Source organism: Sus scrofa, chromosome 18, assembly GCF_054392235.1.
Source record: "Sus scrofa isolate SSC_HxYL_T2T_F1_AM1 chromosome 18, Sscrofa_HxYL_maternal_Yorkshire_Landrace_v2.0, whole genome shotgun sequence".
NCBI lineage: Eukaryota > Metazoa > Chordata > Mammalia > Artiodactyla > Suidae > Sus > Sus scrofa.
In genome coordinates, this window is record NC_139400.1 from 31,457,673 (window position 1) to 31,483,819 (window position 26,147).

At 36.8% G+C, this 26,147-nt stretch overlaps 1 protein-coding gene across 11 annotated transcripts in view; it reads right to left on the minus strand.

Annotated features, from left to right (window-relative positions):
- LOC110257598 (uncharacterized) overlaps nucleotides 1–26,147 on the minus strand; it is a 755,702-nt gene that overhangs the window by 512,335 nt on the left and 217,220 nt on the right. The window contains exon 3 of one of the 11 annotated variants that reach the window (XR_002340439.2): nucleotides 22,322–25,995. The exons of 9 other annotated variants lie outside the window; for them this stretch is intronic. The gene's annotated coding sequence lies outside the window, so the exon portion shown is untranslated. Of the gene's footprint in view, nucleotides 1–22,321; nucleotides 25,996–26,147 lie in introns of those variants that run through there. One more of the 11 variants, XR_014834364.1, reaches the window with a different exon arrangement.

A 26,147-nucleotide genomic window follows, 5' to 3' on the forward strand; every position in this document is an offset into this window, starting at 1 on the left:
AAGTAGAACGCAGAGCATTGGATGGTAAGTTGTGGTTCAACAACAGACCACAAAAAAAATTGAAATAGGCTAAGTTTCTTATACACAGGTCCTGGAGGAAGTACACAGCATGCCTCAAAGGGCCACAAGAGGAGGTCAAGGCAGAGTGTAGACAGAAAGACAGGAACTTGGTGAAGTACATACTTTTATTAGGGTGCATGGGTAGAATGCTTTGAGGCTCAAAGCTAGGGCCAGCTTGGTCAATTCAAACTAAAAAAGCAGGGTTTTAGCAAGCCCCCATGGAGGTCCTATCTAAGAATACATGAGGCATCCAGGTTCTGGGAGGCAGGGAAGACTGTGGATCACAAGGGCTACTGGGGAAGTCATTTTAGGGATTTATATTTGCTCATAACTCTGAGACTGCTATCTAGAGTATCAATCTGCATAAAGGGCTAGTGTCAGTCTAGGGCCCCTGAAGCTCACTTAGCCAAACAAAATGAATGCCGAGGCAGCAATACCATGGAGTAGCTTAGCTAAACTCTCAACATAAGCTTTGTTTCAAACTAGTCATACTGATTTCCTAGGATGCCTGTAACAAATGACCACAAATTAGCCTAAAACAATAGTAATTTATTCTCTCACAATTCTGGGTGCTAGGAGCCTGAAATCAAGGCATCAGCAGAGCCAAGCTCCCTTTGAAGGCTCTAGGGAAGAATCCTTCTTTTCTTTTGGCTCTCAGCAATCCTTAGCGCTCCTTGGTTTGAAACTGCATCATTGCATCACTGCATCACTGTAATCATCTTCAAATGGTCTTCTCTCTCTCTGAGTCTCTGTATCCTCTCCTCTTCTTAAGGACAACAGCCACTAGACTTAGGACTCACCCTAAATCCAGAATGAATTCATTTTGAGATCGTTAACCATTAACATCTGAAAAGAGCCCCATTTCCAAATAGGTCACATTCTGAGGTCCTGGGTAGGTGTGATTTTAGGGGGACACTATGCAATCCACTCCACTAATCATTATTTACTTGTTTATTTTTTTAAGTCTCTTCTGACGACTCATTCAACTTCTTCCAAAAAACTACTTTGCTTTTAACTTAAGGTTCATAGCTCAAAGCCTTTATCAATTTGGTTTTTTAAGGAACATGGAGCCACTATAAGTATTAGCATAATCAGGGGTTTAAATAAAAATTAGAGTTTACACAAATATGAAAGAGTTGCTACGAATTTCCATAAGGCTGGAGCTGAAAAATGCTCTGGAGTGACTGCTGAAGCCAAGACTCAAATGGGACAGAATGAGATGTGACCACTTGGCTTTATAGAAAATATGGTGCAAGCTCGTGGGGGGATGTCTTCAACCTGAATGTGTGTCCACCGTGCCTGCAAGTTGATTGCTCATGGAAAGTCTAAAAAACTGCTATTTATGGTTATCAGACCCTTCTGAGAAATACAGGTTCCATTTCACTTCCACATCCAAATCTCACAGAATTTCCTCTCATTAACAAAGTCAAGTCCAGAACCATACAAAGAAGGGGATTCTGGAATATATGTTTCCCAGACTTGATAGGGAGTGGTGGTGAAAAACTGTCACCAGGTTACTCAGTGTAGCTTGCTTATCTGCTAAACTGGTTCCCATAAGCAAATTTTAAAGTAAACGTATAAATTCAATAAACTTTAACAAGCAGAATCAAATTCTTTTTTTTTTTTTTTTGTCTTTTTAGGGCCACACTCCTGGCATATGGAGGTTCCCAGGCTAGGGGTCTAATTGGAGCTGTAGCTGCCAGCCTATGCCACAACCACAGCAAAGCCAGATCCGAGGTGCTTCTGTGACCTGAACCACAGTTCACGGCAATGCTGGATCCTTAACCCACTGAGTGAGGCCAGGGACCAAACCCGAAACCTCACAGCTCCTAGTCGGATTCATTTCCACTGCACTGCAACAAGAACTCCCAGAATCAAATTCTATAGTCAGTGCAGCAGCCCTGCCATTTGCATAATGATTCATTGGTATGAGGAGCCAAAATTGACCATGCGACCATCTCAGCTTTCCTTGTTTTGTACTGTGGTGCAAAGAACTATAAATTAGTGCCTTTTTTTTTTTGAGAGTCAGGTTGCCAGCATAGAACTTCCTGTCTCAGATTCAGCTGAAGATCAGTGGTGTGGTTTGCTGTGACGTGGTGTTGCACTGCGCTGTGTCATAGTATATTGTCTTGTATGATAGAGCACCCTAGAAATTAGCATTATCTCAGAGCTATTACCCAATAATACACTTAGTACTGGGTATCATTTTTTTATCCAATATATGGTCACCAAAAAAGTGACCATAGTTCATTTACGGAGTTAGAAAGACAGTGGCACAATCAACTTTTGGCAGTATAAAAAGGTCCTTCATTAACAGACTTAGGCTTTCCTTCTTTTAAGGTTTTGTGGGCCTGTGAATTAGCTCAAATCTGGGAATTGTGTGAGAAGCCATGAATAATGTCAAACCTTGTTGTTTATATAAATCTAGTGAAATTTAAAACAGCTAGCATCTATTTCAATCCTGAGGATATCATGATGCACTACCAAAGACTGCCTAAGATCTCTGAGGGAAAAACATCCTTAGTACTGTTCCTATCCTGCTTCATACTATGCTCACTATACACAGGTTTGGTGATGAAGAGTCACCACTTGGCCCTGACACTACAGGATTCTACCATCTCATTAAACTCAACATCCTGACTTCAGTAGCACCACCCTCCATTCTTTGCTTGTAGAAAACAGCCAGCCACTACTGCACCTTTAAAAAATACGGTTGCTTTCTTCACTGTATGGGTTGAATTTAGTCCAGCAAAAGCATGTCGAAGACTTAACTCCTGGTACCTGTGAATGTGACTTATTTGGAAATGAGTATTGAAAAAAAAAAACTTTCATAGATAATGTCAAGTTAAGATGCGGTCATACTGGATTAGAGTGAGTCCTAAATCCAGTGATTGGTGGTCTTAGAGAAAGATTTAGAGATATCGAAACACAGAGGAAAGAGGAAGGAAGGCAATGTGAAGATAGAACCAGAGATTGAAGTTCAGCTGCCAAAAAACAAGAAATGCCAAGAATTGACAGTAACCATCAGAAGCTAGAAGAAGTAAGAAAGGATTCATTCCTAGAGCTTTACCTTGTGGACAGATTAATTCTAGGTTTCTAGCTTCCAAAACTGTTTAAGAATAAATTTCTGTTCTTTTAAGCCATGATGTTTGCAATAATTTGTTACAGTAGCCCTAGGGGGAAAAATACTCATAATTTATCTCTCAAAGCTGTGCCGAAGGGGTTTTTCATTGGGCCATCATAAGGGACCTAGTCAGGGGGTGAGAAAACAGTTCACATACAAAAAATCCACTCCAGCATTCCTATATTCTTACTCCTTGGACCCCATGACCTTCTGGCATCTCAAATACATATATTTTTAAAAATATTGGCCTTCATTGTGTCCTAATTACACTGGCAATAGGATCACCAATCCATTTAAATCTGTTAGATCAGAAAATCAATTTCAGACTCCCATCCTTAAGTCGGTCTCCAGGGAAGTACTGGTACTAAAAATTTTACTAATCATGGTGTATACAAGGAGATAGAGCCACTACAATTTTTCAGAGAGGATTTTAATAAAGAAATGTGGGCTTAAACAAATGTAGAAGGGCATATTAGAGAAAGTCTGGAGGGTGGTAGCCTAAAGGATTAGACAAACTGTTAACTCATGGTTTCAAACTAGAGCCAATAGAGAATAGAGAGCTTATGCAGATGGTGAAGCAGTGGCTACATTTGTTTGCCACTATCATAGCGAGCCAACTTAGCCTTGGCTGTGATATCTTGGCTCTCAAGTTTCACCTAAGCTCTTCTTATTGGCAAACCCTAATCTAACTTCATACTCTGAAGAGGATTCTAGAAAACCTTGTTCCCAGCCTTGGCATAGAAGGTAAAGGTGGCTATGGTACTGAGCCCTTCCATTTCCAACTAAAAACAGCTCTCACTTATTTCTCTGTAAATATTTCCACATGTGACTTCCTCTTTAGAAACTGAGATAAGACACTCTCTCAAAATATTACCTTAAGTTGTAGTCTTATATTACATGATATGGACTCAAGTCAATTTCTAAGTCTTACTGCTTATAACCATAGCAGGAAATACTATAATCTTCCTACAGTTAAATTTTAGTGTAAAGAACCAATATAAGATTTTTAGCAGTCATCTTGATAAGGTTTCAATGAAACCATCTACATCGCTGAAATATCTGACTTAAACGCCACGAAAAAAATTGGGAATACGTTCCAACTGAGACCTCCCATACTTCAAGGAAGTTGACCAGTTCACAATCAATTCACAGTATCATGTGAGAGGCTGGTTCCTGTTTAAGTGCAGGTTCTATTGGGAATTGGTTATTTATGTTTCTAACAAACTGGACCTTGCAATAAAGTAACAAGGTAATGTTATACTTTTACTTACACCTCTAAAAAAGCAATACATTGCTTAGTCATTCTCATATTTCCAAGAAAATAAACATAATGGCATCAAGAATTGATTGATAATTGCAAAATACTCCCTAAAGCCTGCTTTACTTCCTTTCTTCTTTCATTTATTTATTTCTGATTATTTTTCCCAGGTTTATTGATATAACAGACATTAACGCTATGTAAGTTTAAGGTGTGCAATGTATTTATTTGATATAATTATATATTGCAAAAGGATTACCACCATAATATTAACTTACACCTCAAGCTCTTCACATAATTACCATTTCTTTTTGTGGTGAGAACAATTAAGGTCTACTCTCTTAGCAAATTGCAGGTATATAGGACTATTAACTATAATCATCATGCTATACATTAGAACCCCAGAATTTGTTAATCTTATAACTAAAAGTTTGTATCCTTTGACTAAAATCTCCCCATTTCCACCACCTTCTAGCCCCTGGTAACCACTTTTCTACTCTCTGCTTCTCTGAGTGTGACTGTTTTAGGTTGCACATATTTGTGATATCTAAGGTATATATCTTTCTCTGTCTGACTTATCTCATTTAGTATCATGCCCTCAAGGTTTATCAGAGGTGTCGCAAAAGGCAGAACTTCTCATGGCTGGATGATATTCCAGTTCATATATATATATATATATATATATCTCCAATCATCTGTTGATGGATATTTAGGTTGCTGAATAGGTTGAACAATGCTGCAATGAATATGAGGACGCAGATATCTCTTTGCATATCTTGTTTTAATTTTTTTGGACATATACCCAGACATAGGCTTGCTGCAGCCTATGGCAGTTCTATTTTTAATTTTTTGAGAAAACTCCGCACTGTTTTCCAGTAGCTGCACCAGTTTCCACTCCCACCAACAGTGCACAAGGGTTCCCTTTTCTCCAGACTTTCAGCAACACTTGTTATGTGTTGTCTTTTTAATAACAGCCATGCTAACAGGTATAAGATGATATTTCACTGTAGTTTCGATTTGCATTTCCCTGAGAATTATGATGTAGCGTTGTTGAACATTTGTGAATGTCTTCATTGGAAAAATATCTACTCAGTTCTTCTGCCCATTTTTTAATCAGGCTGAGTTTTATTTGTTTGTTTGTTTGTGGGGATGGCTATTGAGTTATATGAGTTTGTTTTGTATTTCGGATATTAACCCCTTATCATATATATTATTTGCAAATATTTTCTCCCATTCCATAGGTTGCCTTTACATTTTGCTGATTGTTTCTTTTGCTGTGCTTTTAGTCTGATGTAACCTCACTTATTTATTTCTTATTTTGTGGCTTGTACTTTTGGTATCATGTCCAGGAAATCACTGCCAAGATCCATGTCAAGGACATTTTTTTCCTTATGTTTTGTCCTAGGATTTTTATAGGTCCAGGTCTTATGTTTAAGCCTTTCATTTCTGTGAACAATTGCTCCTGCTGTGTGTTTGCTAATAGTAACCTGTGGTTTTTTTTGTTTTGTTTTGTTTTGTTTTTGTTTTTGTTTTTTCTTTGCTCCTAACCAGCTCTATATATCTTAGCTTTGCCAGTCTGGGTGGGATGAAACTTAAGCAGGATCTTCCTGCAGTGCCTCCAAGAGGCTGGAGAAGGCTCACTCTGCCCTTCCTTTCCGGGTGAGAGAAACCCTCACTGGCAAATTCCTTCCCGGTGCTGAAGAGTGCTGATGTGGGGGATAGGATGAAGCAGGCAAAATGAAGATGCCATCTTTCTCCTCTGTATGATTATTTCAGTTTTTCTCACTGTGTTGCTAAAACTCCCTAAGTGGACTCTCCCAGAGCTGTTTTTCATTCATAGCCAGTAATCTAATCATTCATCTTTGCGGGAGAACAGGGAAGCTGGGTTCTCCTAAGTCTCCATCTTTTCCTGAAACCCTTCCACTCAATTTTAGATGAAATGATTTCATAAGGCAATGGTGTTTGATATTTCCAAATTATCAGCTCACTGATTTTTTTTCTTCATCACCATTATAACAACTATAACCCTGTGTTCCTGGTTGCACAAGAGAATTTCAAAGAGTGAAATTCAGCTTGCTCAAATATTTATAAATTGACTGTTCATCTACTTGTTAGTTCCCTCAAAGAAGATAAATAAACAGAAACCAAATAAACCTGGGATTTTGACTATAAGGAGCCATGCAGTCTCAGAGGAAAGAGATTGATATGTTGAAAAGAAATGGAAGATACAAATCATACTGAAGGGACTCTGATTCTGTGTCTGGAGAAACATGTAAAATTTTTGTAGATACACATCTAGTCTCTTCTGATGACCTTATATATATATATACCTTGTCTTCCATTGTTAGAGACAAAATTCATAATGCAAGAATCAGGAGGAAATTCTCTGTGATGTTTGCATAGTATTACTATATTGTGTGAGTAGCTAAAGCTGTGTATAAAACTAGAACGCAGCTTTCATAGGTGAAAAATTTTCAAATCTGGTATTTAGCAATGATTATTTTTTGAATATATCATACTCAGGATACTCTATTAAAAAATAGATAATAGTCACACTTAAATACTATCGTGATTTAAAGAGGGATAAATGTCTTCCATATTCTATTCAAGTATATTTGGAGAACTTTGGTCTGTAAGGTTGTTTTCAATGCATCATCTTTTAGAAAAAGTATCATTTTGAGAAAAAAAAAAAACCACTGGTAATTACACTTGAATTTTATCAAACTCTGAGTTGTCACTGAGGAGTAGAGATGCAGAGTTTGCATATGTGTGTGTGCCTGCTATAATGTCATTTCCCAGTAGAAGCTGACAAAGGAGATCTGTGAAGCTAAAAGGAATGCAATTTCCAGAATAATATCATGGCAGTAAAGAGCACAAGGTCTGGAGTTAGACAACTCAATTTGAAGCAATTTCTAACAGTCCTCAAAAATCCCTGTCAGTGAGAACTCGGAGGAGTTATTTAATTTCACTGTTCTTGAGTTTCCTTTCTGTAAAAAGGAAGGTGATAGTAATTTCAACCTCACACATAACAGATGTGAAATTTAAAGTCATGTCAAGCATGTGGTAGATGTGCAACAGGGTAATTATTATTGCTTGCTAAAAACTTCAAAATACATTTTGTCTAATTAAGTAAAAACATGGAATATACCCTTTGGACTTTAGATGCCTATGTTCCCTGAAATGCAGAGTCAACTGCTCTATGATTTAGCTTTAGATATTCCTGGAGTTGTAACCTAAATGTAGCATAATTCCTGAGTTTAAAAGTGAATCTTCCTATTTATAGGAAGTACAGTTCCACAGAAAGTACAGCTTGGGGTTATCTTTTGTCTTTTGTTCCTCCTTCCTTTCTTCCTTCCTCTTGTCCTGCCTTCCTCTTTTCCTTTATGCCCCCCCACCCCTGCTTTTTTCCTTTGGTTTCTACTGCATTTACTATCAATATAAAATGTTAAAATGAAAAAAAAAATTATCGTTAGTTCTCCACTGGTTCTCCCCTCTCTCTTATCCACACAGCTCCTGACCCACTTCCTCAGGGTCAGTTCAAAATTTACCTGTTCACTGTGTGTTTTCACAGAAAATAATCAGTGCCAGGAATGCAGAGGCAGAGTGTGGGAAGAGGGCGACAGTACTGTCCAGGTTCCACCAAAGGCAGGCCAGGTGGAGATTCATACAATTCAAACAAAAGAACTGGTGGCCTTACATGACATAGTCTAAAATGAGATGGGAAGGAGCTATAGAAGGCCCCTCAGAGGCTTCATAACCTATCTCATGGGCTGTATCATGTCTACAATGACCGGCACTGGGAGAAGGATGAGCAAGACCAGGGAGAAGGTTCTTACAGAAAGTTCCACAATTCTCCCATGGTGGGAGGTGGGCAAAGTCTAGAGGGAACAAGAGCCTCACTCATTTTGGCAGGAACACTTACTCTAGTATTGGGGTCAAAACAATGCTATGGACAGTGAGCCAAGCTATGAGGGGATGCAGACTCACAAAACTTGGTGATCACAGACCACAGCAGAGGGGATCATGCTACTGACACAGAAACTGTGGGATCCAAAAGCAGGGAGCATGGCCTCTCACGAAGTGACTCTGTACCACGCATCTAAACTTGACCCCAGGTCAACCTGGCGAGTTTCAGAGACCAACTGACAACTCTAGAGGTGAGAGTGAGGTCATGTAAAAGGGACTTAAGCAACTAGAAGAAGGGAATGCTTGGAAATTGCTCTAGGGCTCTCAGGAATCGAGGGCAATCCTGTGGATTGGATGGACAGATGCACAAGAAACAACACGAAAGATGTATCTGTTGTACAGTAATTTGGCAAGGGAGACTCAGATCCAAAAGAAAGTGATCCAAAGTGAAGGGAGCAGAGATGGGATCCTGAAAGCAAGCTGGGGAGACTGAAGCAGAAGAAAGAACTCACTGCACCAGTGATGAGATACAACTCAGGGGGTGGGTGTCACTGACTGCAAGTGGTGGGTGGAGTAGCCTTCCAGAAGCCACCATAGGGCACAGGGAAATAAATGCCTGCTTGGCCACAGAGGGCTCCTTCCAGCCTGCACAGAAGCACAGTGTTCTAGGAGACAATGGCTTCATATTGACAATGGCCTTTTTTGGCAGAGAGGGCAGTGTGGTTTGTCTTCCACAACCTGGGGTCCTTTCTGGGGCCAGCAGGTAATCTACAGAAGAGGTTAGGTTTGAGCTTTCAGAGTTTCTCTGTTCTTTGTGAAAGCCTCCCCTTGGCCTGGTCCAGGAAGAGGAGATTCAGCACTGACTCCCCTGCCAACCATGACCAATGGGCCAGACCAGGGACCAGGCCTCTTTGAAATGGGCCTCTACCCCAAGGAGGAAACAGAAGACTCTCCACTGGTGGGCTCACTAGTCCCCTCGGTCCTGGAGGCCTCTGTGAGGAGCTGTGAGCCTCCCATCCTGTCTTAAGTCTCTTCCCCTCTGATGATGGGGCCTGCAGCAACTGCCCTGACTCTGCTTCTTTCCTTTCAGCATCACGGCTGGGGCAACGGCTGTAATGGGATTTCCCTTTCTTTTAAAACACAGGTCTCCCTCTCCAGTGTTTCCGGAAATTCTCAGGGAAAGTTACATATTTCTGTTCTGTAACCTCTACCAGACAGCTGATTTCAGACCTGACTTTCACTCTTTGAAGTTCCCGAGCTGATGGTTACTGAGGCATGCCCACATCAGTTCATCCCAAGGGTAGGTATAAGCCCCTCACTGAGAGGAGACAATTATCATTAGGAGAAACATCACTATAACCCAAGGAAAGGTAAAACCAAATTCCATATGTGATTTCAGACTCAGAATCAAAGTAGATCTTCTTCCCTGTCCCCACCTTTCCAACCTCCCAAAGTTTCCGTAAAATTTTTAAACAAACAAACAAGAAGTCTCTGCAATGCATGGTTTGCTATGAAATGTCCAGCACTCAGAGACACAGAATGTAATTCTTCCCTTGTGAACACATTCCTGGGTTTATGGTATTTTTCTTATATTTTGATCATTCTCAAAAATCATGGTCATCATTTGAGGGATTATCTATTCCTGAAGATAGCAATCTTGAAATTTCAAACATGAATTTTGTACCAAAAATACAACTAATAGGTAAAAGTAGACATGCTAATTTGTGAATCTCTATTCAATCATCAAAAATAGATGTTTTATCTTTAGTATTTGAAACTAAGTATTATAAATACCATGCTGTACAGTAGAAAATTGACAGAACACTGTAAACCAGCTATAATGAAAAAAGTAAAAAATCACTATATAAAAAATAAATAAATAGCATCGAATGTTTAAAATATCTTATAGACTAGTTTTGGCACTTGATACCCCATTTTAAATTGAATGACATTTTTAAAAATTATGTAAACCACCAATGAGATAAACACATCGAGTAAGCAAAAATGCCCATATTCCAATTAGATGGCATGCATGTATTACCAATTTATTTTTGGGGTGTCTGGTATATCAGATGCTTATGCAATGATGTTTGAGGTTTGCCCCCAATGGTGAAAGTGGCTTGACCCCTATATACTAGTATTGTCAGTCATGCCTGTTGTGGTTTTATTTCAGTGCTATCTTTTCTCACTTCAAGGTATATATTTACTTATTCATTTAAATTTCAGGAGCATGAAGTAATTTATTCCTTAGTTTATGCCACCGTCGTTATAAGATTTTACTTTTATTTTATTTGCTTGTTTCCCTCTTAATCTTTGACCATCACTGCCATTCCTTTCCTCCCCAAAGCACACAATCTTAAGATTTTGATAAATTTTGCTTATCCTGTATCCTTGTCTCCCTGAGAGGTAATTTAGAACAAAATGCTAAAATAAAAATGACATGCAGTGAAGGACTCGACTTTTATTGTACTTCACAAGGCCCCATGTTTTCAGTGCTTTCCCTCAGACTAAGAACAATAATAATAATGAAATAGTCAAAACTAAAAACATCATTCCTTTCAAGTGTTTTTCAGTTACTATCTTAAGGCAATAGAAGGAAAAAAGGTTTTAAGTGTAAATCCTGTTTTCCAGCAATAATTGTGTTCAATATGGATTTTTCTCACAAGGTCTACATTAACTGGTTGAAATTTCTTCCCAAACTGCATTACAGGGTCATAAACTTTTATTCGTTTAAATGTCAATATAGATGTGCAGAATCTATCTTTACTATACATGAGCTATAGAAGACCTGAATCATAATTACATGATTTTAAGAGGTACAGAAAACATTACTGCTACTGATTTACTACACCCTCCTCTATAAGCCTCGACTTAATACAATAGCAATTATACAGAAGGTGGAGAGAGACATAGAGTGAGAAATAAGGATACTCTTCTATATTACTATAAATTAATGGTGCAAAAACAATAGAAATCTTCTGTTTTTAATAGAACATGATAGTGTTGGTTTTCTTGAAATGGCAGGGGATGGATGAAGGGGGCTAGCACTACTATACACGCTAATTTACTAAAAATCATTGTCTTCTAATCAAAAAACAAATGAGATTTATGGCAACTTTATATGGGATCAATCCTCTGAAAATAATAAGCACAGTATATTGACAATATTTTAAAAATTAAATTCTGGGGTTTTTTAAAACTGTTTTTTCCCTAAAATAAATTCCAGTGTTTTTGTTGATGGTGATGGCAGTAGTGTTTAAAAATAAGCAACACTATAACACTGATAGAGAATAGTAGGGTGAAAGAATTGAACTAGTTATTCCCACTTCTTGAAAACAAGCAATATGCCTGGAACTTGTTGTATACTGAAGATGGCCCTTTGCAAGATACTAGATAAATGAATAGCAACAACTCTATGAGGTAATTGTTGATAATGATATCAATTTGTGTCCTTTCGATTAGATTCAATAATTTTTTTCTTATTCAAAACCATTACTATAACTCATAGTATAACTCATAACTTGAGAATTGAAGCCTGGGCTTAATAAAAGTCAATTTTTACCAGGGAGAAATAAAGAGACAACACACTAAAACTATACTCTACTGAAATATAGAGCACTAAAGTGAAAATTAACAGTAAGACACAGAAAGTAAAGGTATAATATAAATTTGTAAGTATTTGCAGCCAGAGTTGCCCAAGGCCTGATGAGAAAGGCATAACTGGACATACCAGTTATCTAGTATCATACCACAAGTCAGGAAAAGCATGTGGCAATAAAGCAGAGGGAAAAAAAAGTTACAAGTTGAAGAGTAAAAATCCATTAAAAAGATGACATTTCAACATGGAAAGAGTAGTCTATTAAAGTCAAATGGACGAGCGAATTTGGTATAGATGTAGTGTTATTAGATAAGTATCATATTAACATAATCATCATACCTAAAAATCATTGAGTAGCTACCATGAAGCAAACATAATACAGGTGTCTATCAATTCCTCCAGGTAGCTACAATTTGCAGGTAAGTAAATTAAGGTTGTGAGAGTTCCCACAGTCTTACTATGAGAGTAAGTAATTTGCCTTGAGTCAGATGGAACTAGTCTTAACTCCCAGTTTTTATACCTTATCCATCAGTAGAATCACCTTGGTTAAATATTTTAACTTTTAACCTCTTAATTAACTGAAACTTATTAAATCAATTTTGCTGTTAGAAAACTACACTTTATGTAGTAGCTCATTTGTGTCAGTGTTACAGTACAGTACTTTAAACTCCTAAAGACTATTGTATTTGCTTATAAAATTTTTAAAGATAATGTCCCTTTATTGAGTTAGTTTTTCTTAGGCATTTTCTTTATAACAATAGCATCACATTTAAGGCTTACACGAAACAATAGTTTTTCATTCCCTAGATGGTAAATACTCTACCTCACATTCAAAAGAATACATCAATTCTACAAGACATGCCTACAAACCAACCTATTGGCTTAGGTATAGGATTTAGTTTCAGATTTTCTCTAGGATGGTTTCTAAAAATATTTTGTTGGCATATCAATAATTTGGTAATTTGATGAACTGTAATTTTTGGAAAAGCAATATATAATTTTATTTGTCCATGCTTAAGACTGAAGTCCAGCACAATTAAAGCAACAAAAAACCCATAGGAAAAAAAAATATAGCTTCTTGATAGCCTTACATTTCATTCTCAAGATTATACTTGAGTATATAAAATAATCTTGGATTTTATATTTTTTCTCATAAAGAGATATTGGTACAGACATTTTTAAATCACAAACAATTGAAAAATATTTTATTGGGCCATACAATTATAAATTATTTATTTTAAAACAGATTTATCTTCCAAAGTGTCATAGGCTAAAATTTTCTTCATCTTTGTATATATGATCAATTGAATAAGTTAGGTGGTGGGATGATCTAAACATGCATTAAAACAGAAAAATAACCCAACTCCACCACCATGTGGAATAGAATTGGAACCAAAGAAAGGTCCTTTAAAAACTGTCAGATATTAATAATGGAAAACTTTGGATATAGGGTTTGGATTCAGTTATTCATTCTGAAAACTGACCCTTACCTAATTCAGGTACTTAACATTATTGTTCTTTCCATTCATTACTGACATCCTTTAGATATCAAGGAACTGATGCAAGGAGGCAAACAGATTCCCCTACATCACCAGTTGTAGAGTTTAATATTCTCCTTGGTAACGCTGAAAGAAGGAGGAGATAAATTAGATTTCTCATTCAGTGAAATTTCTTTTCAAGCCATCCTTCTGAATTTTTCAGCAAGTCTCTCCTTCAGTGCAGCATCATCAAAAATATGTGTTCATCCCTAATTTTGAATTGCGGTTCTCTGTCATTCTGATTAATAGAAAAGTGCATATTTTAAAGCTGTCATCTGGGAATGAGTCTATATTCTACAGATCATTGGCAGGTTGGCCAAAGAGTTGTTCTACCAAATTATATTCCCAGCAGGAGTAGATGTAGACACTCTAACAAACTCTGGGCACAGTGACATCTGTATCTGTGAGAAGGGATCAATTTGTATACCATCTGGCACTAGAGAGTTGAATGACTTGAAGTCATTCTGGAGACATTTTTGGCTCTGGCAATCAGGGTTACAAAGATCTGGTGAGATAAATGCTCCAGCAGAGCTGCTGACAAGAGTATTACAGCTCTGAAAAAGACAAACTGGGTGGTATCATAGGGCTAGCTAGAATTATTGCAACAAAAGGAAGATATCTAAGTTGAGAATTTCTCTTCGTATGGAAAACCCAGAGGATCTTATATGTCATATTAATTCACAGAATTAAAGCTCATCCTTCAAAAAGAAGTTAGTTTTTAAGATAAAGACATTAGCCTTGAGACTCAAAAAAAAAAAAGGATCAGAACGTTCTTTCCAAGGTGCAGCATACTGTGTCTGTAAGTAACAGCTTGAGAGAAAATTACAGTCATTAGGGTGCAATGGTAAAGAGTTTTTATTTCTATTTAATTCAAATTAAATCCGATTCAAAATACATGGGGAACAGGGGGTGGTTATTGCCAGGAATGCTATTAAAGCTTCTGTGAAGCATTTCTGTAGACTCTTTATTAAAACGAGACTGACAGTATTATCTCCTCCATTGCCCTTCTGTTTCCTCTCCCCTCACAACTACCCTAAATGCAACAACTGCTTCTGGTTGGAAGTAGAATCAGGGAGTGGGGATGGAAGGGAGGCTTGAGTGTAAAGGACTGTATATTGTAGCTTAGAAGAGAATACGTTTTAATAAGTTTACTCATTGTTTCCAAGACTGGGTTTATAAAAAGAAACTATGCTTGGTTTGCGATCCTTGCATTTTTAAAATGAATTACAGTATTGATTCAGTTTTTTTTTCTTACAATGCCTTGTTCATGATAAAGTTCGTAATAAAATTTTTTCTCATAAAAAACTTCCACCAATATCTAAGAAGAAAATACTTGATGTACTTGTTTTAAAATTTTGTTTCCAACAACTCATGTTTTATTTACTGCCCACCATAAAGTGAGATGAGTAATTCTGTCTGTTGGGTTTTTGAATCTTATTCATGCTCACCACAATAGCATAATTGCAGTAAAGCATGCTCTGTTCCCTCATTCTTTGTTCCTTCCTTTATTCCAATCTTTTTTATTATCATTATTTTTCATTCCTAAAAGTAGACTTTAGTTTCCCCTAGCTGCAACGCCCACAAACTTAGTTGTTTAAAACAATACAAATTAAAACCAACAGAATTAGACATACAGTTCTGGAGGCCAGAGGTCTTGAAGCTAATGTGTCATCAGGGCTACGTTTCTTCTGAATACTCTAAGGGAGAATCCATTCCTCTCCTTTACTAAGAAAGCAATCTACATCTCTTGGTCCATGACCACCACCTCCAGCAATGGGCACCACTATGACCTCTGCTTCCATCTTCTTATCTTAAAATCTTTAATAATTATATCTGCAGAATCCCTTTGCCAGGTAAGGTAACATATCCATAGGTTTTGGGGATTAGGACACGGACAACTCTGTAAGAGCATTGTTTCACCTACCACATACAGAGAAGGCAACAAATGATCAATTCAGAAGGTAACAATTTCCACCAGTGTGAACTGCCATCTTATTGTACCAGATGATGCAATGGTTTTATAACCATCAGCGACATTCTCTAGGGTGGAAGGAAATGGAAGTTATTCACCTGCCTCTAGAGAGTCATTGATTCACACTTGCCTGAGTCTTACTGGACAATACCCTGAAACCATGGAAGAAGTTGTCTTTTCACAAGAAGCTTAAAATCAACTACAAGTAAAAGGGTATGCAAATAAGTAATTATAAGAGGAGGCAATGTACCCTAGGAGTTGAATCAAGTATTTCAGGAAATGGGATAAAGAAAGCACTTCTGATCAGGGTTCTGAGTGAAGGTTTTGTTTTTATTTACTTATTTACTTTACGCAGCTCTTACTTGGTTCCAGACATCAGGCTACATATTTTCAAAAATAACTCATGTAATTCTTCTAACAATCCCCTGTGAAATGTATTGTTATTGCTGCTATTGTTGTTGTTATCCCGATTTCACAGATAAGGAAGCTGAGGCACCAACATGTTAAAAAGTTAAGTGAGGTCATACCAGGAAAGAGGTCTGAGCCTAGACAGTCTGGCTCTGGGTTCCCTTTCTTAACCACTGCCTTAAGCCGCCTCTTAGAGAAAGCCACTTGGGCCAGACTCTTTCAAGTACTGTATTGTGAGTGGAGAAGACAAGGAACATTCCAGGTGATAAAGAGTGGCTATCTGAAGGCGAGAGAGCAAAGGACACAGTTGTTCAGCTGCATATCATAGCTCAGTTATCAAGAAGAGTATGAAGAAACACAACAGTATGTAATTTGCACCCACATATTTGTAGCTGAGCAAAACTTCAAAATATTAGGCCATGCCACCTCTCTACCCAAGGGCATCTTACACTTTCATGTTACCTTAACCTGAATCTTGAGTTGAGCACAAATAGGAAGCCCATAAAAATCTTCATTTGAGGAATTTTGGTTTGCTAGCAATTACCCGTCAGAGTATTTAGATTATTTCTGGTCTCGAAATTTCTCAGTTCTTGGAATATGTTTTTCTCATCATAAGATTTACTACATTATATATAATTTTATGTTACCATGGGCAAAGTAAAGTGCTAAAGAACTTCAGAGTCAGGCAGACCTGGATTTGAAACACAACTGTGGTAGTTGCTAGTCGTGTGCAACACAGTCGCCTCCTTTAGGCAAGTTTCTTCAACTGTAAAATGGGGGTTAAAGCAATAACTTACTCCTTCAAATGGTATTTATAAATAGAGTACATATTGAAATACATAACACAGACTAATGACTCATAAATATTAGCAACTATTACTATTGTCAGAAATCATCTGATTTGATATTGATATGATGTGGCAGAAATTGAATTTTGAGGTATTCATCACACAGCAAACTGAAAACTTTCAAATTGTGAGAAAGATTATTTGTGAACAATCATAAAAAAAGTCAGCAAGACACGGCAGTTAGCGAAACAAATTTCTGAATAAGTCTGGGTTGAAATTCTAGCTCCATGACTTGTCCTACTTAGAGCTATTTGAGTATGTTAACTAGCTTTCTGAATCTATTTTTGCCATCCGAATACAATGAGTAACATCATATATTCAATGCATTACACAAATAAAGAAACCAGGACATTTCCAAAAACATAATAGATGATAAATAGCAACTTTTATTTAACAATTCTAACTGATTTCTGTTATTTCCTTCTAAATGTTATTTGTGACAAAAGCTTCAAATGTGATTTTTTTAAAAAAAGGTAGAAGAGTAGCATATTGTTAGCATATCAATGGTAGATCAACAATTTAATACCGGTTTTAAGATAACACATATTTTAGTTATTTTACATTGGGCCGCAATAGTTTTTTGACAAAGAAAACTTATGCGGCATGACTTTTTAAAAATTACATAGGTTAATGCCTGATTTCACCTGTTTGGTTTTGATGAAAGCAGCCCAATTGATCATTGTTTGGAGACAATTGTGTTTCCAAAAAATCCAAACTGAAAATAGTATAGTATTCAATTTCATTGAAATTGGAGGTTTAAAATTTATTTGCATAGTATAATTAATAGTTGCCGACTGAATCAGAGAAATCACTTTGGAAAATTTAGTACATTTCCTGGCATCTGTTCTTTGGTCATTATTTACTAAAACTGCACTTTTACAGCAGGAGGGGAAATTATAATAGAGTTAATTGATAAACTAAGCATTTTCATCAGCAGGAAAGAGCTGATTTTACAACTGCAAATGGGTCTAAAAAATTTAAAACACATATTCAGGCAGTCCCACATTTATATATACAGCCTCTCTAATACAAATAATTTCAGCTAGCATTTATTGAGAATTTTTAGTGCCAAGCAGTTTACAAAAAGTAACACATTTAATTGACAGATTAAAACTTAGGAGTAAGTAGTTTGTCTAGCCCACCCCCATTTTCCAGGTGACTAAACTGAGGTCTACATGAGTTAAAAAGTTTTGCTCAAGTCATATCATTAGTAAATGGTAAATGTGGGACTTGAATTCAAGAATGGCCAACTCTAAATTTCATATATATATATTTTTTTTATGGCTGCACCTGTAGCACATGGAAGTTCCTGGGCTAGGGGTCTAATAGGAGCTGCAGCTGAGGCTATACCATAGCCATGGCAACACCAGATCCAAGCAGCATCTGAAACCTATGCTGTAACTTGTGGCAACACTGGGTCCTTAACTGACTGAGTGAGGCCAAGGATCAAACCCACAACCTCAGACACAACGTCAGGTCCTTAACCTGCTGAGCCACAAGGGGAACTCCAAATTTTTAACTATTCTATATTTAATATCCTTACAGATAATCACAGAAAATAATCTCTCTACTGATAATCACAGAATACATCAGTTCTTGTATGCTTTCTATAGATACTACTTTTATCTTTCAAAGCATGTCCTAATGAGCTTCCATACTTCTATTCTTGCCACCTTCTTCATCACCAGGATTCTCTCACCATTTCTATATGCTGGGGTCCTGTACTCCTCCCATCCTCCCAGCCTCTCAACCAGAGCTCCCATTCCATTTATCCTCTTGTCTGATTCCCTTCACTCTTTCCATGCTGTCCAGAATGACTGAAGTAAGGTGTCCTGGGAGAGAAGATGAGAGTAGATAATTCCCACTACTTTTTCCCATGCAAGCCCTTACACACTCATTTTGGATGTCACATAGCAATTTTGATAAAATGACTAGTGGAGTTCCCGTCATAGCTCAGCGGAAATGAATCTGACTAGGACCCATGAGGACACAGGTTCAATCCCTGGCCTCATTTAGTGGGTTAAGGATCCAGTGTTGCCATGAGCTGTGGTGTAGATCACAGACGAAGCTCGGATCTGGCATTGCTGTGGCTGTGGTGTAGGCTGGCAGCTACAGTTCCAATTCATCCCCTAGCTTGGGAACTTCCATATGCCACTGGTGTAGCCCTAAAAAAAAAAAAAAAAAGTGACTAGTACATACTGCCTAGGATTTTCTCTGGAAAAGAGATTTTAGAAGTTTCATTTCACATATTTACATACTCAAAAGAGTTCTCTGCTTTGTAATCAGTTTTTTCAATCTTAAAGTTTAGTTTCAAAAGACAATTATAGTAGAATCAAAGGAAGGAGACTCTTAAATTCTATTTTCTTCTTTGTAGGTTTTAAGAAAACCCGTTGGTGGGGGAGGGAGGAAGACCAATAATTAGTCTTTACTGGTGACTAGAAAATAGATTCAGTGTCTTAAAATTCACTTCCTGTACAAGGTCCAGGATGATAAGAAGCCATGGAGAAAAAGAAGGAAGGCAACTCTTAGAGTGAGAATAAAGATTAAACGAACAAGATAGAGAGCAAAGGAGAAAGGAAAATTGAAAATATCAAAGATTTGAAAGCAGAAAACATAGACTATTTGACAAAATAGAAGACAAAAAAATTTAAAAATATGGAAGACTTGGTAGTAGCAGACAGCTTACAAAGGAATAGTAAACCATTCCACACCCACTGGATGCAACTATTATTACCATCCACTAGATCCCAAACTCAAATCTTAGCTCTTTCCTTTACAGGCTTCCCAGCCTACAGGTTGTGAATCCTTCTGAGTGTTAGCTTCATACTTTAGAAAGTTGCAAATGAGACAACATTTTCTGCACTCTGCAAACTGGGCTTTGCAAGGGGATATGGTTACATGCCAGGAGGTTCAAAAAGCCACGAGATTAATATAAATATAATCATGTCCCCTGAATGACAATCTATTTAAACTATTGTTTGTATTTTTTTTTAAATCCCTATTTGGGAGTAGCAAGTATAATTCCAAGTATAATTTTTTTTTTTTTCAGATCACACACAGAACTTTTAGAAAGTTAATGTATGTGATGTAGTCCAAATACTGCCTTGACCTCATGAGCACTATTGATTACCTAGGAGAAAATTAAATGTCCAGGGCACTTTTAAAAAGCATTAGATGCTTCATGGTGAAATACGTTTCAGAAACATGGCATGTTGTATCTTACAATGCATATTAAGGCACATTAGCATTAAAAGCATTGAAGAATCCTGCAGTAAGAAAACTTGTTTCATTCATTCCATCGCAGCATCAGTCAATGTATTTATTCATGAAATTCTGCTTTTCTTGGGAATACCTATTAATAAGTCTGGGAACACTAATGGTATGAGGGAAAATTTCCTATAAGCTGTTCTGAGACCTATGCTCAGCAGCTACCATAACTACTTCTCTTTCTCTGGGAACACACAGTTGGAATTCTCAATAAATATCTTATACAGAGCTTTTTGAACATAACTCACATGTAAGGTAAAAACAAGTTTTATGTGACAATATTTTTCTAAAAGTTGGACCCTTTTGTAACATAATCTATGACCATAATGGGAAAAAAATAGTTCTACATCCATTTCCTATGTGGAAGTTGATATATACAGAAAGATGAAAGACCTTCGATTTTACATGTAATTTATAATTTTCCTCACAAAATGCAGCAAAACTTTTTGAAAAATTAAGTGCCTCATTCAGATCCTGAATGATTATACAAGGCTTACTGTACAATCATTTTACAATGCCATTTATAAAACTAATAAATCCTGCCATTCAAAAACAATATATATAATTTTGTTGTTCCTCTGGCAATATTAACAAAGAAACTTCTAGAGTCTGTAAAATTCCTATTATTTTAATAGAGTCACTGCTTAAGTAAGGACAAGTAAAGAACACAAGTGTATTGAAATGGGTTTACAGGATATTTGCATATGCTCACTATCTGGCTGAATGAGTGAGAAAAAAAACAACACTGCGAATCATTTAAATTCTCACCTCATCACCTCATCAAAATCATACTTTACTAACATAAATAGAACTTCTGAGTTCCTACAGAATAATTAAAATTGAACGCACTGAATCTTCCATACCCTCCCACATAAAAAATGTTTTAATTAATAATGTTAAGTAAGAGTTCAAATACATAAATTAACAGGTTAATTTAAAAAAAGAAAAGTTTCAGATCCTTCATACTTGAATATACCAGTTTACATTAAAAATGTCAATTCGACATTTTTTAAATTATATAAATGAAGAGATCTTTATGTTTTTATGCTCATCATCTTGAATGACATCAAAACAAAGTTTTCCATGGTGAGTTTCTGGTTAGATGACAATATAATCATCAGCGTAAAAACCTGCAATTTTTCAGTATCTTGAGAAAGTTATTGATTGCTTTCTCTGATTGGATTACTTCAAATGAAAACAATCATTCAAGCAATGCTGACTTAAAATATTTAGTAATTCAGGTATTGCAGCTTAAATTTCCTCTATGGGAGTTCCCATCGTGACTCAGCGGTTAAGGAACCCAACTAGTATCCATGAGGACATGGGTTTGATCCTTGGCCTCAATAAGTGGCTTAAGGATCGGTGTTGCCATGAGCTGCAGTGTAGGTCACAGACGCGGCTCAGATCCTGCGATGCTGTGGCGGTGGTGTAGGCCAGCTGTGGCGGTGGTGTAGGCCAGCGGCTACAACTCCCATTCGACCCCTAGCCCGGGAACCTCCAGATGCTGGGGTTGCAGCCCTAGAAAGACCAAGACAAAAAAAAAAATTCCTCTATGAAAAAATAATATTAATTCAATAGAATCAGATTCTGCATATAAGTGAGATTATTTTTTCCTTTGTGTCTGCTTTATTTCACTTAGCATAATGTCCTCCAGGTTCATCCATGTTGTTGAAAATCTAAGGATCTCCCCTTTTTCCAAGGCTGAATAACATTCTTGTGTGTGTGGGGGGGTGTGTATCACAATTTCTTCATCCATTCATCCACAAAGGGACACCTTGATTGCTTCCATATCTTGGTTATCATGAGCAATGCTGCAATGAACATGGGAATGTACAAATTTCTCTTTTAGATGTTGGTTTCATTTTCTTTGGGTTTATCCCTGCAAGTTGGATTGTTGAAATACGTAGAAGCAGAGGGTAGAATGGTGGTTACCAGGGGACACATTGGTTAAAGAGTACAAAGTTATAAAAAATTATGTATATGTGTATGTGTAACTGGGTCCCCATGCTGTACAGTGGGGGAAAAAAAAGAAAATGTAATAAAAAAAAAAGTACAAAGTTGCAGTTAGATAGGATAAAGAGACCTAATGTGCAGCATGACACCTAAAGTCAGTAATAATGTATTATTGAATACTGGAAATTCACTTAAAAGGTAAATTTCAGACTTTTTCCTCATACACACAAAAATGGTAGCTACACAGGAATATGATATGTTAATTTGTTTACCTGTAGTAATAATTTCGCTATATATATGTATATCAAATTATCATGTTGCATATATTAAATATATACAATTTTTATTTAAAAATACTAAAAGATAAGAGTTGAAGATTTTATGGATTCAGTTCTCTGGCAACAATTTATTCATTTAAAATGATCCTCACTATATGATTTAAATCAAATAAAGAATAACTTTAGGAAAAAGGCTTCAATGGTTTTAGGAAAACAAATTGTTTTTAAGTACATTTGAAGGTCCATTCATATGCAAGCATTTGAAATGCTAATCATTCTTCTTCCATCCTTCTACATCCATTATAAGTTAGTTCCCAATCTGTCAATATCAATTTGGTCAAATTGGAGGTAGTTACAGATTTAATTAAATAACTTTTTTATTCTAAAATTCAGACTTTGTAACGACTCAGGTTTTTATTCTTCTTTATTATTTCTACATAAAAGAACCTCGCACAGATGTTCCATATATTAAATACATGTTATTTGTTACTTTGTTTTTATTATTATAAAACTTAAGAAAGTCTTCAAAACACAAAATTATGTACTTCAAACAATGACTGGATATTATCTCCTACAAATAGCCTTAAAATCTATCAAGACAGATCACAGACTCTTATGAATTACTAGCCATTTTCAGACTCTAGTCAGAAATGCTGGAAATAAAGTAGCTCATAATAAAATGTTGTGATACTCTTAGCAATAGTGATTGACATTAAGTAAATTATGTACCTCATATTTGAAAATATATTTCAGAAAATGTAGAATAAGGAAAACTCCTATAACAAATCTTGTCACCCCTATTTAAACCTAAATTTTTTCTCAAAATATTATGAAGATTCATCTCAAAAATACATTAGCTCTAAAAATAAAAAATTAAATATCTAAACCACATTTTGATCATAGTAAAAACATTTGTCATGAAATCTACCCTTCTAACTAATTTTCAAGTGTGCAGGCATAGCATCCTTAACCATATGCGCAGTGCTCTCTAGAGAACTTAATCATCTCCCATAACAAACTTTGTATCCACTGATTATTCCCATATAGCGCACGATTCCATTTACATGAGGTATCTAAAATAGTCAAACACATAGAAGCAGAGAGTAGAATGGTGTTGCCATAGGTTGGGGATAAGGGGAAAGGGTGAGTTGCATTACCTGCTTTTAAAGTACTAGAGTTCCCTTCATGGCTCAGTGGTTAACAACCCTGACTAGGATCCGTTTGGACGCAGGTTCGACGATCCCTGGCCACGCTCAGCAGATTAAGGATCTGACTCTGTGGTGAGCTGTGGTATAGGTTGCAGACGCGGCTCGGATCCCGCAATGCTATGGCTGTTGTGTAGGCCAGTAGCTCTAGCTCCAGTTTGACTCCTAGCCTGGGAACTTTCATAGGCTGTGGTGTGGCCCTAAAATAAAATTAAATAAAATAACAAAGTACAAAGAAGAAATTGATGAGATAGTAACAAAGTGCTGACTACTTTCTAGCTGTTATCAGAATCAGAGAAGTAGGAAAAGGTAACTGGTTGTGAAGTACCAGGCATTATGAGCATATTTTAAAAAATTAATTTAGTTGAGAAAACAGGAATCCAGGTTTTGGGTTACAGCAGAAAAATATATTAAAATAACTTTTAGTTAAAACAAATACATCTAAAATTATTCCACCTAGTCAGTAGTTATTATAAAATATATTTATTTAGCTAAATTCTACAAATGGTATCACCCACCTCAGACACAGAAAGAAAACTGGATCTGAAAAAGGCAACTATTTAAACAGGATTACAAGCATCTCAATGAATAGATTTGAAATGTATGACAACACATACTTTGTAAATTATATATCTATGCTTTTTCAGTTCCTCAACAGATTTCAAATCAACTTGAGTTAACTTCCACTAAAGCAGTCTTTTAAAGATGATTGCTAAAGATAAGCCAAATCTTTGATTTTCCCACATGAAAAATAAAGAGAGATTCTTTTTCTCCGCCATGCTCTATTAAGTAGGATAGGCTAAGTTACGCTTTAGTTACAAAAAATAAAATAAAATAAAATAAAATAAACCACAGAGATTTATCCTGCTCACTGTTTATACTTCATGTCCACCAAAACTAGCTAGGGCTCTGCAGCAAGTCACCTTCTGTGTGTTCATGACATTGCAATAGTCCCTTTTATCCAGGGGGTAGGTTCCAAGACCCCTAGTGAATGCCTGAAAAGGAGGACAGTACTGAACCCTACATAGACTATGATATTTCCTATACATACATACCTAGGATAAAGCCTAATTTATAAATTAGGCAAGGTAAGAGATTAACAATAGCTAATATTAAAATAGAACAATTAAAATAATATACTGTAATGAAACTTAGATAAATACTTCTCTCTCTCCAAAAATCTTATACTGTACTCACACATCTTCTTGAGATGGTGTGAGATGCCTACATGATGAGATGTAGTGAGGCTACTACTCATCTTCTGATCATGCATCAAAAGGAGGATCAGGAGTTCCCATCGTGGCGCGGTGGTTAACGAATCCGACTAGGAACCATGAGGTTGCGGGTTCGGTCACTGCCCTTGCTCAGTGGGTTGACGATCCGGCGTTGCCGTGAGCTGTGGTGTAGGTTGCAGACGTGGCTCGGATCCCGCGTTGCTGTGGCTCTGGCGTAGGCCGGTGGCTACAGCTCCGATTGGACCCCTAGCCTGGGAACCTCCATATGCCGTGGGAGCGGCCCAAGAAATAGCAAAAAGACAAAAAAAAAAAAAAAAAGGAGGATCATCTGCCTCTGGTGATCCTGGATCATCGAGCCATGATGATGTCAAAGGCTGGACGTCCAGAAACAGATGATGTCAACAGTTGGGGATACCAGGTGGAATGGAGCAAGATGGCGCTACTTTCATCAAGCTGCTCAGAACGGAGTGACATTTAAAACTTCATAAGTTCAAAAATGAATAACTGTTTATTTGTGAAAATTTCCATTTAATATTTTTGGACTAAAGTTAACTTTGGAAAACTGAAAAATACAAAGCAAAACACAGACTAAAGGAAACTACTGTCATTTGATCTGTGCATAAGGTTGTTTCAGAATTTAATACACATTGTTTTCAGTGTTTTTTTCAAATATGTTGTTTGTAATGTTTTCATATTGAAACAATAGTATTTGATAACATCTTCAATATTGCTTCAATTTATTTTAAAATATTTTTATTACTTTTATTTTACTTTAAGTTGAGAAGCAAGTGCTTATTCCAACCATACAAAACCCTAATTTTGTGGGCTCTCTCTCTTCCCTTTCATTACTATAACTTGGTCAATTAGTTTCTCATGTCAACTCTTTCTTATAATACATTGCCAAGTGTACTCAACAGCAACTAACACATGTGCCTAACACTGTGTGTTCCAACCTCCTCCCACAGTGCTGCCAGTTCATTAGGTATTGACCTGCATGCCAGGTTATCTCCACCACAATTGTACAACAGCTTCATGACTACACAAGTAGATTCCATGTCTCCCAACATCCAGTAATCCTTTATTTGCCATCTTCCAATCAGACCCTTAAAAAATGCTACGTATGTGTTTTGCCTTCATGGCAGGATTTATGTTTACATCAGTCAGATTACTAGGTTAAGATGCAGAACAAATTATTTCAAATTACTTATTCACTTAAAATAATAAAGGTTAATTTTTCATTCACATTATATGTCCTTTGCAGGTCAGCTGGAGACTGTGCTCTGAGTCATTCTTATTCTGGGACCTAAGCTGGTGAAGATGCCATTTCCTGGAATATTTCTGGACCCTGTGGCAGAGAGAAGATAAAGTGTAGTGGGTCACTTGCTGGCTCAGTCCAGAAATGACACAAGTCAGTTCTGCTCATATTTCATTATCCAAAGCAGTCCACATGGCCATTCTCCAGCGCAAGGTGGCCGGGAAGGAGGGCCAAGCATAACT